The following is an 18,017-nucleotide window of genomic DNA, read 5'->3' as shown; positions in this document are numbered from 1 at the left end:
GTTTGGAGGCCCTCCGCCCCGCTTCAGCGTCATCAAAAAGCGGGGGAAGGGAGGGAAATGTCTTTTGTGCACTCCATTATTCCCTATGGAGACTTATTCTCATAGGAAATAATGAAGAATTGATCCGCGGTATCTGGGGCTCTGGTGGGGTTGTGTTCTGAGTTAGAAACACCAAAATTTCAGTATAGCATCCAATGCCTCTCCCCAAAATACTCTCCAAGTTTCAAAAAGATTGGACCAAGGGGTCCAACTCTATGAGCCCCAAAAGAACGTGCCCCCATCCTTCATTATCTCCTATGGAAGGAAGGGATTTAAAAGGTGTGCGGTCCCTTTAAATGTGATGGCCAGAACTCCCTTTGGAGTTCAGTTATGCTTATCACACCGTTTCTCCTGGCTCTACCCCAATGTCTCCTGGCTCCACCCCCAAAGTCTCCAGATATTTCTTGAATTGGACTTGGCAACCTTAGTGGCCTATTGTGCAAAGGAGCTCCTGCTAGATTTCTACCCCTGGATAGGGGTAAAAAAAAGTGCCTATGTCACACTGGCAAGTAGCATGGCACAAGGTATGGCACTCATAAACTCCTCTTGCTCACTTCCATTGCCAACACAAAGAATTTATCATCTGTAATGGAGGGAGGAAGAGGAGGGTACTTTTAGGATGTCCTGTCGTGACTGGTGGTGCAGTTAAGTCATAACCAACTTACAGTGACCCCATAAAGCTCTCAAGGCAAGAGATGTTCAGAGAGGTTATGCTGTCCCTAACAGATCTAGTAAGTCAGCCTTGCAGTCTGTAATAGACCAGTAAATCTCTTTGTACCTTTAAGATGAAGCCTCATGGGAAATGTAGTTTAGGTACCTTTGTAGGTCATGCGATATTATATTAGCTCACTCATTGGCTCAAGTTAGATGCCATGAAGACTCAGTTTATTGCCCATTTCCTGTGTCACTTTTCTGAGTTCTTAATTGGCAAAGAGATGCACGAAAGCAATATCTTTCCACCACAAGATCTGAAAAAATAAACTCTGTCCTTTTGCAATATGAACTGTATTATGCAGCCTGCTGATGGTACATGAGTTCTAACCTCTGTACCTTTCTGCAGTAGAATAAAATATATGTTACTTTTTGGGACTTGTGTATTGGCATTATGTGGCAAAATAGACTTGATTCACTCTGGTCTTGAACCAGAAAAGAGGTGGTTTGCCATTGCTTGCCTCTGCATAGTCATCTTGGACCTCCCTGGTGGTCTCCCATCCAAATACTGACCCAGGGGCAACCCTACTTAGCTTCTGAGATCTGACAGGATCAGGCTAGCCTGGGCCACCTAGGTTAGGGCTTCTACCCTATCTAGTGAGAAGATATTTTGGAGGGGCTTAACTTAGCAGTGAAACCATTAATATAGGTACAGCTGTTCAAAGTAGCCAGTAAACATTCAATATGTGGTTTGATCCAGGTGGGCAGTGTTATGTATTGCATCTCACTGGGTTCCTGTTGCCTGAGCTTGAGGGAGGCACTCAGTGCAAATCAGGATCCTGAAGCCTGGAAGAACTGGCCAATCAGGATGCTAGGCATGTAACCACTTGTAACAAAGAGATACAAATGAAGGATTCTGCAGAGAGCCAGTCAGGATGCTGAGCTTGTAACAAAGAGATGCAAATGAAGGATTTTGGAGTTAACCCATTGCTTTCCGTCACAGAGCCAGTAGGAGTAACTGTTGCTTGGTAGGGGGGAGTGTGGTTAACCATGGCCAGAGTGTATGTAATGAGTGAAGTTCCTGTGCTGTTTGTGACTCTTTCTTCTTGCAATAAAGTGTTCTTGGTTGACTTGGAGCTGGCTGAACTCACATTATTTCAGGCAGCCATGTTGGTCTGACGCAACATAACAATGTTAGAGTACAGTGGCACCTTTAAGACCAACAAAGTTTTATTCAAGGTTTTATTTATACCTTGAATAAAACTTTGTTGGTCATAAAGTTGCCACTGGACTCTAAATATGTGGTTTGGTTTAACTCCATCTTTAATACAAATATTGGTTTTCATTTTGAAAGGTCTCCAGGATTTTTTTTCTGTGACTATTAAGATCCTAAAATGGAAAATAGGTGCAAGCTGTGTGAGATTTATGACCGAGGGAAGCATTAAGATCCTAAAATGGAAAATAGGTGCAAGCTGTGTGAGATTTATGACCGAGGGAAGCATTAAGAGTGAATGAGGACTGCCTGCCAAATAAAAAGTGCAAGCTCTGCCAGACAACTGTTGTGTCTCCACCAAGGTTGGCTCCTATTGGCCACCATGGCTTCGGCTAATTTCTGGACCTCTTTCCACCATGCCTTGTAAACAAACCACTTCAGCATAACCCGAACATATGGGCCATTAATTTTCCACCAGTTCTCACTGCAATTTTTGGGAACTTTCCTGTTTGCTGCCAGAGGCCACATGCCCTGAGGACAGAAAAAGCTCACACCATACTGATTTGTCAAACAAAATATGAGAGTCATGGTTTCAGTGATCTACAAATCAGAAGCAAAAATACTCAGAGATCGATGAATCTGTGTTGAATACACAGATGGGAAGGCCTACTTGCCGGGAAGGGGGGGGGGGGCGGGGTGCAGGCAGAGAGTCCTACTTGCTGGGGGAGCAGAAGGCCAGGGCAACAAGGGTTCTATCCTGCCCCTCCACAGGTGTGAGGTGGCTTACAGCTACAATTGCCAGCTCTGGGCTGGGAATACCTGAAGATTTATTTATTTATTTATTTTAGCAGATTTATATCCCGCCGTCCCCCATCTGGGCTTAGGGAGGATTACAAGCATTTGGGGGGAATGGAGTTTCATTAAACTAGACCACGGGTGGCCAAACTGTGGTTTGTGAGCCACATGTGGCTCTTTCATACATATTGTATGGCTCTCAAAAACCCCATCGCCTCATTGGCTGGCTTGGAGAGAGCATTTGTCTCTATAAATCACTTCTCCAAGCCAGCTGGCAGCTTGGGAAATGCATTCAAAGTTAAAGTTGCTTTCTCCCTCCCAACATCTGTTTGCTTCCCTCCCTCCTTCCCTTCTGGCTCTCAAACATCTGATGTTCATGTCGTATGGCTCTCAGACACCTGATGTTTATTCTGTGTGACTCTCACCTCCAAAAAGTTTGGCCACACCTGAGCTAGACATTGTAATTAACTTTTAAGTTTTTGACAAGGCTGAGATTGACACCACACACAGCAAACTACACATTGGTGGCAGGAAGAAGACACCCAGGGCTGCCAATGCCATTTTAATTGAAAATGTAGCAGTTGAACAGTGGCCCCAAGAGCCATTTTCCGTGGAGGAAGTGGCAGATTCAGAGGGAGGACTCAGTGCCATCTAGGTTGCCTGAAATACATGGAGATTTTGAGGGTGAAGTCTGAGGATGGCAGGGTTTGCAGGAAGGGACTTCAACTGAATATATTGCCACTGAGTCCACCTTCCAGAGTGGCCATTTTCTCCAGGTGTGCTGATTTATGTCACCTGGGTATCAGTTATAATTCCAGGACATCTCCAGCTATCGGCTGAAGGTCGGCAAGACTAACATTACCATCACATCCCTGCTCTGAGAGCTCTACGTTCTCCCCTCCCCAGACTTCCCCCCCTCCAGCCTCTGCTCCCAATTCTTGAGGAATTCCCCAACCTGGAATTGGCATCCCTAGCTTGGAAAGAGCACTGCCCGAGCCCTTTCTTTCTTCTCTTTGGCATTTGATCCTGTCCTGTCAGGATAATGCACAATTTAGGGTTTCCCTCATTAGGGTGGGAAAATATCTGGCGCTTTTGGGGATGGAGCCTCTGGAAGTCTAGAAACCTTTGTTATCTGGAGATCAATTGTAATTATGGTTACTGATCTTTGTCATCTCAATTGTAACCAGGATTGACAGGTCCCATCATCTAACCAGTGGGGGGATTCAAGGGCATTCTGGGGGCGGGCAGGGATGTTGCATGACATCTCCAGCATGATGGCATCATCTGGAAGTGACATCATGACACTGGAGCTATTGCATGGGGATGCTCTGCTATTTGGACTGTGACGGAACAGGCACCTGCCCTCAGTCCTTGCAACTGCAGCCGTCCCACCGCCACCCTACTCCACCCCCTGGTGAGTGTAACCTTTCCTTAGTGTGCTGTCACCACTCACTGAATTTGTCACTGCCCTCTTAGAGGGACAATGAGACCCCTCTGGCTGAATCTCCTTGTTTGGAGGTGAAATCTCCAATCTTTGGGGTGGCCCTGGAGAGTTGGCAACCCAAGCAACAACTCCAGTAGTTATTTCCAAAAATATAAGGATTTATTCAAACTATTTGCTTTGTAAACAGGGAATACTTATATTGATTGGGTAAGGCACACTACAAGGGATAGCTTATACTGGGGACCAACAGGGCACAAATAAACCAGAAGGAAAACACAGTCCTCTCTACCCCTATACACTTCCCTAACTATCTCTTTCCGTGGGAGGTTGCAGTGCAGGACAGATCTCTTCCCCACCAGCCTCCAGTCTCCTTCACCTCTCTCTCTCTCTCTCTCTCTCTCTCTACTAGGGCTGCCAACCCCCAACCCCCCGGTCCGGGCAGGGAATCTTCTGCCCGGGAGGTTCTTCCCCTGTGCTCTAGCTATTTTTGAGGTAAAACTCTATGGTACAACAGGTACCATAGAGTTTCAACCTCCCAAATGGCTAGAGTGTCTGGGAAAACTCTATGGGGAAAACGCCTAGAGCGGCCCCACATGGCCACTATCTTTTTGATGACATCACTTCCAGGTGACATCATTGCACCAGCGTGCGCGCATCGGGCATGCGAATGTCTCCTGCTGGGGGATGAAGAGGACTTGGCAAACCTACTCTCTAGAGAGGGCAGGGAAACCTCCAGTCTACCCCAGACTGGTTGCAGCTGAACGCAGGGTGGCAGCAAGGGTTGCCAATCCCCAGGTGGGGGCAGGGGATCCCCCGGTTTGGAGACTCTCCCCCCACTTCAGGGTCGTCAGAAAGCGGGGGGAGGGGAGGGAAATGTCTGCTGGGAACTCTATTATTCCCTATGGAGATTTATTCCCATTGGAAATCATGGAGAATTGATCTGCAGGTATCTGGGGCTCTGGGGGGGGCTGTTTTTTGGGGTAGAGGCACCAAATTTTCAGTATAGCATCTAGTGCCTCTCCCCAAAATACCCCCCAAGTTTCGAAAAGATTGGACCAGGGGGTGCAATTCTATGAGCCCCAAAAGAAGGTGCCCCTATCCTTCATTATTTCCTATGGAAGGAAGGAATTGAAAAGGTGTGCCGTCCCTTTAAATGTGATGGCCAGGACTCCCTTTGGAGTTCAATTATGCTTGTCACAGCCTTGATCCTGGCTCCACCCCTAATGTCTCCTGGCTCCACCCCCAAAGTCCCCAGATATTTCTTGAATTGGACTTGGCAACCCTAGTGGCAGCTCTGACTTGCAGGGTTTTCCAACTCTGTGGCCTGGCCACCCTGCACAGCCCTTTCACAGGAGTCTCTCTCACTCTATCACACAAAGACTGCCTGCTTCCTGCTTGGATAGGAGTCTATACAGAGGTCGCCTCGCCCCTTGGGGAAGTTCTCCTTTTCCCCGTACTTTTTAGGACCAAGGGCTGCTGGGCCTTGAAGGTCAGAGGAGGACATTTTGAACAATAAATGACAAATGGCAGCCATTTCAAGACTAGGCAACTGCCAGCAATTTACCCATTTTGTTACATGGACAAAACTCTATGGTTTTTCACCCTCAAAAGCTCAGAGTTTGCCTAAATACCAGAGTGTTCCCATGTGACATCCCTGTTTAGGAAAGGGTTTTCCCCTGCTGGCCTGATGGGCCATGGTGGATCGGAGCCCCTGAAAACAGGGAATCCCCTGCTGAGATCTGGAGACTGCCAATCCTGTTTGTTACAGCCAGGGGTGGAATTCTAGCAGGAGCTCCTTTGCATATTAGGCCACACACCCCTGATGTAGCCAATCCTCCAAGAGTTTATAAAGACTTGTAAGCCTAATATGCAAAGGAGCTCCTGCTAGAATTCCACCCCTGGTCACAGCTGAAGGCATCACCTGGAGGTTGGCAACCCTACTCACAGCTCTGGTTAGGCGCCAGTTCCCTCTCATTCCATCCCATTGTTATTATCTTGGGGATTTATTCTGCTGGGCATTCTGCTCTTCTTGCTTTTACTGCGGCAGTTTCTAAAATTAATTTCAGAACTAGCCGCATACACAGTTTGCCTTGCTTTTTCCCTTGGAATGTTTTCTTCTCTTGCAGATAGCAGTATGATTAAAGCAATGCAAAACAAAAACTCAGTGTGAATAACAAAAAACAACCCCCCTCCCCAGAAGATCATATTCATTTGAGATTCCATTTCCCCCTCTGTGATCTAATCTATGTGTACCTCAGGCCTCTTTTTCATGCTCTGATTTAATTCATGCCGCTTGCATTTGAACTGGGGAGTGGTGGAATGGTGATCTAGAGATTTTTTAAAAAAATAAATTAATTAATCAAATGGAGGAGGGAGCTTTGCCAACAACCTTGGGATAAAAGACTGGTACTATACAGATGCTGGCCATTTTCCCCATTAAAGCTAATACACAGGGAGGGTTTGTATATGAAAATGGTGTTTTTTTGTGTGTGTGTGTGGGGGGGAGATTGCATCAACTACCACCCCACCCCCAGTGCTACAGCTCCAATACACATTTGGCTGCAAGCAAACTTTGTGTTTTTTTTAATGCACTTAGAGATGTGATCACAGATCTCCCCTCAAAACTCATAGCTAGTATTTCATCCCGGAGGGAAAATTCCATTTTTGGTTAATAAATGTAAAGAGCTTTGCCAGGGTGGCCCAACCCTTTAAGTGAGGTTTACAAATCTCTTCTGACATTGAGTCTTCTCTTGTGGTTTCAGTTCTTCCATGCTAATCAACCTCTCCCTCCCAATATCTAACAAATAATGTCACAGAATTATTGTGATTGGTTGTTGTTGGTGCATTTGCTGTCGTGCTCTTGGCAATTGAGAACATCTGAAGAGCCCTGCTAGATTAGACCAGTGGTCCATCTAGTCCAGCATCCTGTCTCACATAGTGGCCAACCAATGCCTTTGGAGAGCCAACGACAGGGCAGAGAGGCTGTGGCCTTCATAAGAACATCAGAAGAGCCCTGCTGGATCAGACCAGTGGTTCATCTAGTACAGCATCCTGTCTCTCACAGTGGCCAACCAGTTCCTCTGCAGGGCCAACAACAGGGCATAGAGGCCAATACCTTCACTTGATGTTGCTTCCAGGATCTGGGATTCAGAGGTTTAGTGCCTCTGAATTCTGGAGGTTCCCCTCAGACACCATGGCTACTAGCCATTGATAGACTTATTCCGCCATGTATCTATCTAATCCCCCTTTAAAGCTGTTTATTCCTGTGAACATCATAGAATCATAGAGTTGGAAGGGACTTCTAGGGTCATCTAGTCCAACCCCCTGCACAGTGCAGGAAACTCACAAACACCTCCCCCTAAATTCACAGGATCTTCATTGCTGTCAGATGGCCATCTAGCCTCTGTTTAAAAACCTCCAAGGAGAGCCCATCACCTCCTGAGGAAGCCTGTTCCACTGAGGAATCGCTCTAACAGTCAGGAAGTCCTTCCTAATGTTGAGCTGGAAAGTATTTTGATTTAATTTCAACCCATTGGTTCTGGTCCTACCTTCTGGGGCCACAGAAAACAATTCCACACCATCCTCTATATGAGAGCCCTTCAAGTACTTGAAGATGGTGATCATATCACCTCTCAGCCGCCTCTTCTCCAGGCTAAACATCCCCAGCTCCTTCAACCTTTCCTCATAGGACTTGGTCTCCAGACCCCTCACCATCTTCGTCGCCCTTCTCTGGACCTGTTCCAGGTTGCCTATATCCTTCTTAAAATGTGGTGCCCAAAACTGAACACAGTACTCCAGGTGAGGTCTTACCAGAGCAGAGTAAAGCGATACCATCACATCACATGATCGGGACACTATACTTCTGTTGATACAGCCCAAAATTGCATTTGCCTTTTTAGCCACCGCATCACACTGTTGACTCATGTTCAGTATATGATCCACTAAGACCCCTAGATCCTTTTCGCACATACTTCTGCTAAGACAAGTATCCCCCATCCTATAACCATGCATTGGATTTTCCCTACCTAAATACAGAACTTTACATTTATCCCTGTTAAAATTCATTTTATTGGTTTTAGCCCAGTTTTCCAGCCTGTCAAGGTCATCCTGTATCCTGTTTCTGTTTTCTTCTATGTTTGCAACCCCTCCCAATTTAGTATCATCTGCAAATTTAATAAGCATTCCCTCTATTCCTTCATCCAAATAATTGATAAAAATGTTGAACAATACAGGTCCCAGGACAGATCCTTGAGGCACTCCACTTGTCACTCCTCTCCAAGAGGATGAGGAACCATTCAAAAGCACTCTTTGGGTACGATCTGTCAACTAGTTACAGATCCACCTAACAGTAACAGGATGTAAACCACATTTTACCAACTTGTCAACAAGGATAGTATGTGGAACTTTATCAAAAGTCTTACTGAAATCAAGATAAACAATGTCTGCAGCCTTCCCCCGATCCAACAAGGTAGTCATTTTCTCAAAAAAAGAGATCAGGTTACTCTGACATGACTTGTTCTTGAGAAAGCCATGCTGGCTCTCAAAGGATGTAATCACTAAATCCCTTGGCAGTGAATTCCACATTTTAATTGCTCCCTGCATAAAGTAGTATTTTATTTTGTCCGTCCTGAACCTAGTGCTCATCAGCTTCATTGGATGCCCTTTAGTTTAGTATTTTGGGAGAGGGAGAAAAAAGTTCTTTGTCAATTCTTTCTACCCCACGCATAATTTTATCCTCTATTGTATCCCTTCTAACCTGAAAAGTCCCAAACTCACAGGGAAGGTGCTCCAACTCCTTAGTCATCTTGGTTGCCAATTTGGTGTAGTAGTTAAGTGCACAGACTCTTATCTGGGAGAACGTGAGTTTGAATACCCACTCCTTCACTTGCAGCTGCTGGAATGGCCTTGGGTCAGCCATAGCTCTCACAGAGCTGTCCTTGAAAGGGCAGCTTCTGGGAGAACTCTCTCAGCCTCACCTACCTCACAGGGTGTCTGCTGTGGGGGAGGAAGGTAAAGGAGAGTATGAGCCACTCTGAGACTCTGAAATTCAGAGTGAAGGGGAAGGTGTATAAATCCAGTACCATTATCTTATCCTCTATATTTTTTCCAACTCCGTAATGTCTTTTTTGAGATATGATCACCAGAACTGTAGACAGTATTTACAAATGAAGCTGCACTATAGATCTACACAGGGGCATTACAATATTGTTTATTCTCCATACCTTTCCTAATGATCCCTAACACAGAGTTTGCCTTTTTCACCTCTGCAACTGTTTTTGGTTCTAATGGTATTGTTATGTTGCTGGTTTTACTGCGGGGGGTGGGGGGTGGGCTCCCTCTGGGAATCCTACCCCCCCAGGGAAAGTGCATGCGCAATACATAGCCTCTCCTCTCCCAGTGTAGTGAACGCCGCGTGGTCACTGTCTGGCTATGCCTGGCAGATGGTCACTGCAATGGCCTCTCCTGCATTACTGCATCCATAGCAACACCTTCTCGCTGGTCCCCCCCGTTTTCACAGAGTTTGCTACGTCATGGTGCGACCGAATGTCCGGCGGTATAACCGGATGGGCAGGCTGGGCCCACCAACCTAGCCAGCCTAAGAGAAGGAAAACTCTAACATCAAACCCGGGCAGATAGAGCTCGTTAATGTAACACCTACCACCTGGAGGACTCGCTGCCGGCGTCTCGGCTTACTGGGCCATGGCAGATGACCCCCAGGTGAAAGGGTGGAGCCAGTACCGCGCACACTGCGCTTCACCTAAAAAATTCCTCTGCGCAGGCCTGAAGGGCATATCCACACACACAACACACAACGCATCAAGTCCTGCAGCGATGGGCAAGGGGCGAAACGGCAGGTGGAAGGTGCCACTGGAAGCCGCAGTCCCGATCCTGCATGTAGGCGGTTCAGGGTATTGGTCGCCTGATGCTAACCCGGAGACAAAAGCATTTTTCGGCAGCACCCTGAACGACCAAGCAGCCTTATCAAGGGACAGCACTGCTTGCTCCACACGGAGAGGGGCCTAGAAAAGGTGGCCTAAACAAAGCTCGTCTCCCCCACCCCAGTTGGCTAGCCGCGGTCAACGGGCATCCTTACTTGCGGTCGAAAAATAACAACAAAGAAAAGGCATGCACCTGCCTCACAAAGTGTGCAAAGACTAAAGCTTGCGTGTTGGAACATCAGAACCATGCTTGACACAGTAGGCAGTGGTCGCCCTGAACGACGCTCTGCTCTAGTTGCCCACGAACTTCTCAGGTTGAATATCGACATAGCAGCTCTCAGTGAGGTCCGTTTCCCTGAGGAAGGTAGTCTTCAAGAACACGGTGCTGGCTATACCCTCTACTGGTCGGGTAAGTCAAAGGCTGAGAGCCGCCTTTCTGGCGTTGGCTTCATGGTCAGGAACTCCATTGCCTCCAAACTCGAAAACCTGCCAACAGGTCACTCAGATCGCATCATGTCCATGCGCCTCCCACTTCAAAACAAGCAGCATGCAACACTCTTCAGTGTGTATGCCCCAACCCTTCAAGCAGATCCTGCAGAAAAGAACAAGTTCTATGCTGATCTACGCAACCTCGTACGGAAGACCCCTACAGAGGACAAGGTGATCATCCTTGGCGACTTCAATGCCAGAGTAGGTAAAGACTCGGTAGCCTGGAAAGGAGTACTTGGCAAACACGGCATTGGCAACTGCAATGACAACGGGTGCCTCCTACTAGAATTCTGCATGGAGCACCAGCTCACCATCACCAACACTATCTTCCAGCAGAAGAACAGTCTGAAGACAACCTGGATGCACCCACGGTCCAAGCATTGGCACCTTATCGACTACATTCTGGTGCGCCAGAGAGACCTTCGAGATGTCTTACACACCCGAGTAATGCCCAGCGCAGAATGTCATACGGATCATCGTCTTGTACGCTGCAATCTCCGTCTTCACTTTAAACCCACACCCAGGAGAGGAGGTATCCCTCGGAGGAAGTTTCAGGTTGGCAGCCTCCAGTCAGCCGAAGTTAAAGCTGCCTTCCAGGCAAAACTCCAGTCAAGAATTGAGGACCCCAGTTGCCCCACAGACCCTTCTCCAGAAGCACTCTGGGAACACCTAAAAACTACCGTCCTGCAGATCTCTGAAGAAGTCCTCGGGTTCTCCACAAGGAAGAACAAGGACTGGTTTGATGAGAACAATCAAGAGATCCAAGAATTACTGGCAAAAAAGAGATCTGCCTACCAAGCACATCTTGCTCAGCCCTCCTATCCTGGGAAAAAAGCAACCTTTCGCGCTGCATGTAGCAACCTCCAGCGCAAGCTTTGAGACATTCAGAACGAGTGGTGGACCAAGCTTGCAGAGAGAACCCAGCTGTGTGCAGACACTGGTGATTTAAGAGGGTTCTACGAAGCCCTGAAGGCAGTATATGGTCCATCATATCAGGCTCAGAGTCCCTTGCATAGTGCAGACGGCCAAGTGCTCCTCACAGACAAGGCATCCATACTGAACCGGTGGTCGGAGTATTTTCAGGTTCTCCTCAGTGCCAACCGCGTAGTTCAAGATTCAGCAATCCACCTCACCCCACTTCAACCGGTGAAAACAGAGTTGGATGAGATCCCCACCCTAGAAGAGACTGTTAAAGCCATCAAGCAACTGAAAAGTGGCAAGGCAGCGGGAGTTGATGGAATTCCACCAGAGATCTGGAAGCATGGGGGCACAGTACTACATAGCTCACTTCACAAAGTACTTGTCACCTGCTGGGAACAAGGCAAATTACCACAGGACTTTCGCGATGCAATCATCATCACCCTATACAAGAACAAAGGGGAAAAGTCAGACTGCTCCAACTACCGGGGGATAACCCTGCTCTCCATCGCAGGCAAAATCCTTGCCAGAATACTCCTGAACAGACTGGTGCCCACCATTGCAGAAGAACTCCTCCCAGAGAGCCAGTGCGGCTTCAGAGCTAACAGGAGCACCACCGACATGGTATTTGTTCTCAGGCAGCTCCAAGAGAAATGCAGGGAACAGAACAAGGCTCTGTATGTGACTTTTGTCGACCTTACCAAAGCTTTCGATACCGTTAGCAGGAAAGGCCTGTGGCAAATCTTGGAACGTTTAGGATGTCCCCCAAGGTTCCTCAGCATGATCATCCAGCTACACGAAGACCAGCGAGGCCAAGTCAGACACTGCAACGACCTCTCGGAGCCCTTCCCAATAGGCACAGGTGTAAAGCAAGGCTGCGTTCTCGCGCCAACTCTCTTTACGATCTTCTTTAGCATGATGCTTCAAAGAGCCGCAGTAGATCTAGATGATGACGATGGTGTATACATCCGCTATCGCACCGATGGCAGCCTGTTCAACCTGAGGCGACTAAAGGCACACTCCAAGACAATGGAAAAACTCATCCGAGAGCTACTGTTTGCTGATGATGCTGCACTCGTCTCCCACTCGGTATCAGCTCTGCAGCATATGACGTCCTGCTTTGCAGAGGCTGCCAAGCTATTCGGCCTAGAAGTTAGTCTGAAGAAGACAGAAGTTCTCCACCAGCCTGCACCCCAGGAAGATTATCACCCCCCCTGCATCACTGTGGGTGAATCAGTTCTGAAGACAGTCCAGCAGTTCAGCTACCTGGGGTGCATCATCTCCTCAGATGCCAAGATCGACAAGGAGATTGACAACAGGCTGGCAAAGGCAAACCGTGCATTTGGCCGACTGCACAAAAGAGTGTGGAGCAACAAGCATCTGAAAAAAGGCACAAAGATCAATGTTTACAAAGTGGTTGTGATGAAAACCCTCATCTACGGCTCCGAATCGTGGGTTTTATACCGTCATCACCTGCGACTCCTTGAGCGCTTTCATCAGCGCTGCCTTCGCACCATCCTCAACATCCACTGGAGTGACTTTGTGACCAACACTGAAGTCCTCAAGCGGGCGGAGGTTACCAGCATTGAGGCACTGCTGTTGAAGATGCAGCTGCACTGGGCAGGGCATATTTCTAGGATGGAAAACCACCGCCTTCCCAAGATTGCCCTGTATGGCGAACTCTCCACCGGTCATCGAAATAGAGGGGCACCAAAGAAGAGGTACAAGGACTCCTTGAAGAAATCCCTTAGCACCTGTCACATCAACCATCACCAGTGGTCTGACCTAGCCTCAGATCGCAAAGCATGGAGGCACACCATCCACCAGGCTGTCTCTTCCTTTGAGAACGCACGCATAGCTGGTCTTGAGGACAAAAGGAGATTGAGGAAGAATCGCACTGCTACAGGACCAACCCTAAATCAGACTTTTCCCTGCAGCTGCTGTGGCCGGACCTGCCTGTCCCACATTGGTCTTGTCAGCCACCAGCGAGCCTGCAGCAAACGTGGACTATTGCACCCTTCTTAAATCTTCGTTCGCGAAGCCAAGCCGAGAGAGGGTTTTACTGCTCAGAGTGCCCAGAATTGCAACTACCTTGCACAGGTGTAGAGGTCACCAGACAGACAGGATCAAGCTTAGGGAGGAACAAATCAGAAAATGTGGTTCAGTTTGTATCGTGCTCAGTTTGCAAACCACAGACCATCACAAATTGTTTGACGCTAGATGGATTGCTTCAGTTTGTGAAGTTCATGAGCAGGTAGAATGCCCCCCCCTCCCAGTGTGCTAGAGACACTAAACTCATAGAGGATGTCAGGCTGCCTCTCTTCTACATACCCTCCAAGTTTGGTGTTAAGTAGACCCTGAGTCTACCTAACACCAAACCCCACACCAGGGGAGAGGAGGTCACAATCAGGAGGGAATAAATGAATGTGCTCTGCTAGTCAGCTTTTTACAAGTTTCCTGCCTCTCTGCAAACAGCCAATAAAGAAAAGGGGTTGGAGCTGAGCTGGGCAGAATGGGAATTCTGTCATTGGCAGCTGGCAGCGGCTGTTAAACTTTAGAAGGCTCTTGTTGTTGCTTTCAAGGCTGGAGAATTCCACCCCCACCCCGCATTGCCTTGGAGTTTTGTAAACAGTATAATTAAGCAGAGACAGTCTGCCTGGAAATGTATCCATTCACGAACTTCTATGAACCACCATGAACAGCACCTAAGTTCCTGAAATCTTGTGCCAGTTGCCCTTCCACGAACATTTATTCATGGACATGAACCAGCCAAAATTCATGACAAACTTTAGTTCAAGAGCCAGTTTGTGCCCATCCTCTCTCTCTAATAATAATAATAATAATAATAATAATAATAATAATAATAATAATAATAATAATAATAATAATAATAATAATAATAATTTATTTATATCCCGCCCTCCCCGCTGAAGCAGGCTCAGGGCGGCTAACAACATTTCATACAATACAATTCTCTCTCTATCATCTATCTATCTTTTCCTTCCTTCCCTCCTTTCTCTCCCCTTCCCTTCCTTTTCCTTTCCTTTCTTTTCGGGGGTTCTCACTGTTGTCTTCAGGGGGAATAGTCAGGGTAAGGTAGATTCTGATTTCAGTATCTTTTCATTATTGTAACTGCTTATCCTTTCATGGGGGGGGGGGCAGGTTAAAATGATTACATCCACTTTCTGTTCTGATCTTTGCTCCTCCTTTTCCCAAAATGGTAGCCAAGTTCTCATGACACAGCGTTGTGAGCAATGTTCCCTCTAAGCTGCAGAGTCTTGTGAGCAAAAATTCTACTTTGTGAGCTACTGGTATTAAAGTTGTGAGCTACTGCATAAATTAGTGTGCTCTGGGGTCATCCCTCCTGAGCTAAGACAAAAATGTGTGAGCGGGAGGCTAAAAATCTGTGAGCTAGCTCATGCTAACTCAGCTTAGAGGGAACACTGGTTGTGAGATCTCAGCTCCTTCTTGAAAATAATAAATATTTTATTTATTTTTTTCTTTTAGGGGCTTCGCTGCAAACCTGCGTTTCACCCAAGTCTGTTCACCCTATCTTTATCCTGCCCCTCTCTCAGTGTGTTTTATTTATCCACACGGGGGCCAAGTACAGAATTAAATATATGATGCAGCTCCTAAATCTGCAATAACAGTAAAGTATCTCCTTTACCCAAGAGAGACTGTATGATGCCTTCACTTAGATTACGTCAACATTCCCACTTTTATAGTTAAACAAAGCATGCTTTATTTTATGCATTCTATCTGTTCAGAGGAGAGGCAGGATGCTTTATGGCAATTATCTTTTAGAGTAAACTTGAGAGTTCCAGCTAAAACCTATGAAAAAGTGGATAAAGAAAAGAAGAATGTGCTGTTAAGTCACAAGTGACTCCTAGCAACCCCACCCATGGGGCATTCCAACCAAGAGACGAGCCAGAGGTGGTTTGCCATTCCCTTCCTCCACATAACAATCCCAAGTCTTCCTTGGTGGTCTCTCTTCCAACTACCAAGTGTGGCTGACCCTGTTTAGTTCCCAAACTCTGAGGAGCTCAGGCTAAGCTGGGCTATTCAGATTGCTGGATAAAGAAAAATGGGTCATTAAATACTTGGTGTAAAGGACCCTTGTGTTTTTGATTATGGAAGACATTATCTTTGAATGGTAACATGAGTTTTAGTTTACTCCTATTTGATTTTTGGTTGGAGAAGTACTCTCTTTGTGATGGGGAAAAGATTGAGGGCCCTTATTTTTTTTTGTGTGCTTAACATTCCCTTTAATAGCCCAACATAATATCCTACTGCAGGATTGCCCTTAGAGTTAGCCCCCCCTCCCCTAGGCTTCCCAATCCCCAGGTCCCAGCAGGGGATCCCCCGTTTTTACAGGCTTCTCCCCGCCCCAAGCCAGCTGGCCGGAGGGGGAAGCCCCGCCCCTCACAATCACCATGTAGTTTTAGAGCTCCTGCAGGTCCATTTTTAAAATACGTGCCTTTAAGGCTGAGCAGGAAGCAGGAAACAGGAAGGGCTTTGGAGAACGGCCCCTCCCTTTGTTTTGCTTTCGTTTTCAGCTCAAGTAAAGTTCTGCAGGAACAAGACCCAGTAAGTATTTGTGTGTGTGTGAGAGAGGGAGGGGGCAGGGGATTCCCTGGTTTGGAGGCCCTCCCCCTGCTTTAGAAAGCAGCGGGGGGGGGAGGGAAATGTCTACTGGGCACTCTATTATTCCCTATGGAGAACGATTGCCATAGGGAATAATAGGGAATTGATCAGTGGGTATTGGGGGCTCTGGGGGGGGCTATGTTTTGAGGTAGAGGCACCAAATTTTAGTATAGCATCTAGTGCCTCTCCCCAAAATACCCCCCAAGTTTCAAAACGATTGGACCACGGGGTCCAATTCTATGAGCCCCAAAAGATGGTGCTCCTATCCTTCATTATTTCCTATGGAAGAAAGGCATTTAAAAAGGTGTGCTGTCCCTTTAAATGTGATGGCCAGCACTCCCTTGGAGTTCAATTATGCTTGTCACACCCTTGTTCCTGGCTCCACCCCCAAAGTCTCCTGACTCCGCCCCCAAAGTCCCCAGATATTTCTTGAATTGGACTTGGCAACCCTACCCTCCCCGCACTGGATCTCATAAACCACACCCCAACCCTTTTCCTACAGGGTGCTGTACAGATTATTCTCATGATTCTGTGGGGCAGGGCTTTCTTTGTAGCAGAAACACCTTTGTGTATTAAGCCACACACTCCTGATGTAGCCAATCCTCCTGGAGCTTACAGTAGGCCTGGAGGACTGGCTACATCAGGGGTGTGTGGCCTAATATGCAAAGGAGTTCCTGCTACCAAAAAAAGCCCTGCTGAGGGGCATTCTGGGTCAGCAATCAGGAAAGTGCTTTGGAATCTTCTATGCTCTTCTTGTACAAATTGTACTGACCTACTGCTGTGAAATCAGATTGATTATATACTCTGCAGTCAAAGATGGAGAAGCTCCTTACAATCAGCAAAAACAAGACCTAGAGCTGACTGCGGCTCAGATCATGAGCTACTCATTGCAAAATTCAGGCTTAAACTGAAGAAAACTGGGGAAGCCATTAGGCCATACAGGTTTGACCTTGATTACATCCCTTATGAATATACAGTGGAGGTGATGGTATTCCTTGTAGTATTGTAAGGCCAAGCGCAGAAGAATAGATGCTTTTGAGCTGTGGTGCTGGAGAAGACTCTTGAGAGTCCCTTGGACTGCAAGAAGATCAAACCAGTCAGTCCTAAGGGAAATCAACCCTGACTGTTTCCTGGAAGGTCAGATGCTGAAGCTCAAATACGTTGGCCACCAAATGAGAAGGGAGCACTCCCTGGAGAAGATCCTGATGCTGGGAAAGACAGGAGGCAAAAGAGGAAGGGAACAGCAAAAGATGAGATGACTGGACAGTGTTAGTGATGTAACTAACACGAATTTGAGCAGACTTTGGAGGGTGGTGGAAGACAGGAGGGCCTGGCGTGACTTGGTCCATGGAGTCGCAAAGAGTCGGAATCAACTGTGTGACTGAAAAACAAACTGCTGTGACAATCACAGAAGATTCAAAGTCCACTATATAACGAATACAAAATATTAATATATTTTACAAAACGCATGCGTTGAAAGTCCTGTGCAGTCATGCGGTTGATGGCAGGCTAGTTCTCAGTCATTTTGTCATGTCAAGTTGGATTCACAACGGTTGTGTCCAGACAGAAAATATTCTTCTGCATTCCACTGAGATAAGAAGCAGTCCTTCACTAAGGACTGCAAGTATTAGTGAACTCACTGGACCTGCATTTAAGGAGTATTGCCAATAAAGTAGCAGTGTTTGAAGTTTATGACTCCAGTGGGCCAATGAGTGTTAGCATGCTGTCCTTTGATGAAGAGTTTTGAAAACGGCTGAGAACTACCCTGCTGTCAACTGCATGACAACATGCGGGGCTTTTTTTGAGCCAGAAAGCACAGGAACGCAGTTCCGGCTGGCTTGGCACCAGGGGGGTGTGGCCTAATATGCAAATGAGTTCATTCTGA

The sequence above is a fragment of the Heteronotia binoei genome, chromosome 1 (assembly GCF_032191835.1).
Source record: "Heteronotia binoei isolate CCM8104 ecotype False Entrance Well chromosome 1, APGP_CSIRO_Hbin_v1, whole genome shotgun sequence".
Classification (NCBI taxonomy): domain Eukaryota; kingdom Metazoa; phylum Chordata; class Lepidosauria; order Squamata; family Gekkonidae; genus Heteronotia; species Heteronotia binoei.
This window is presented reverse-complemented; position numbering follows the sequence as displayed.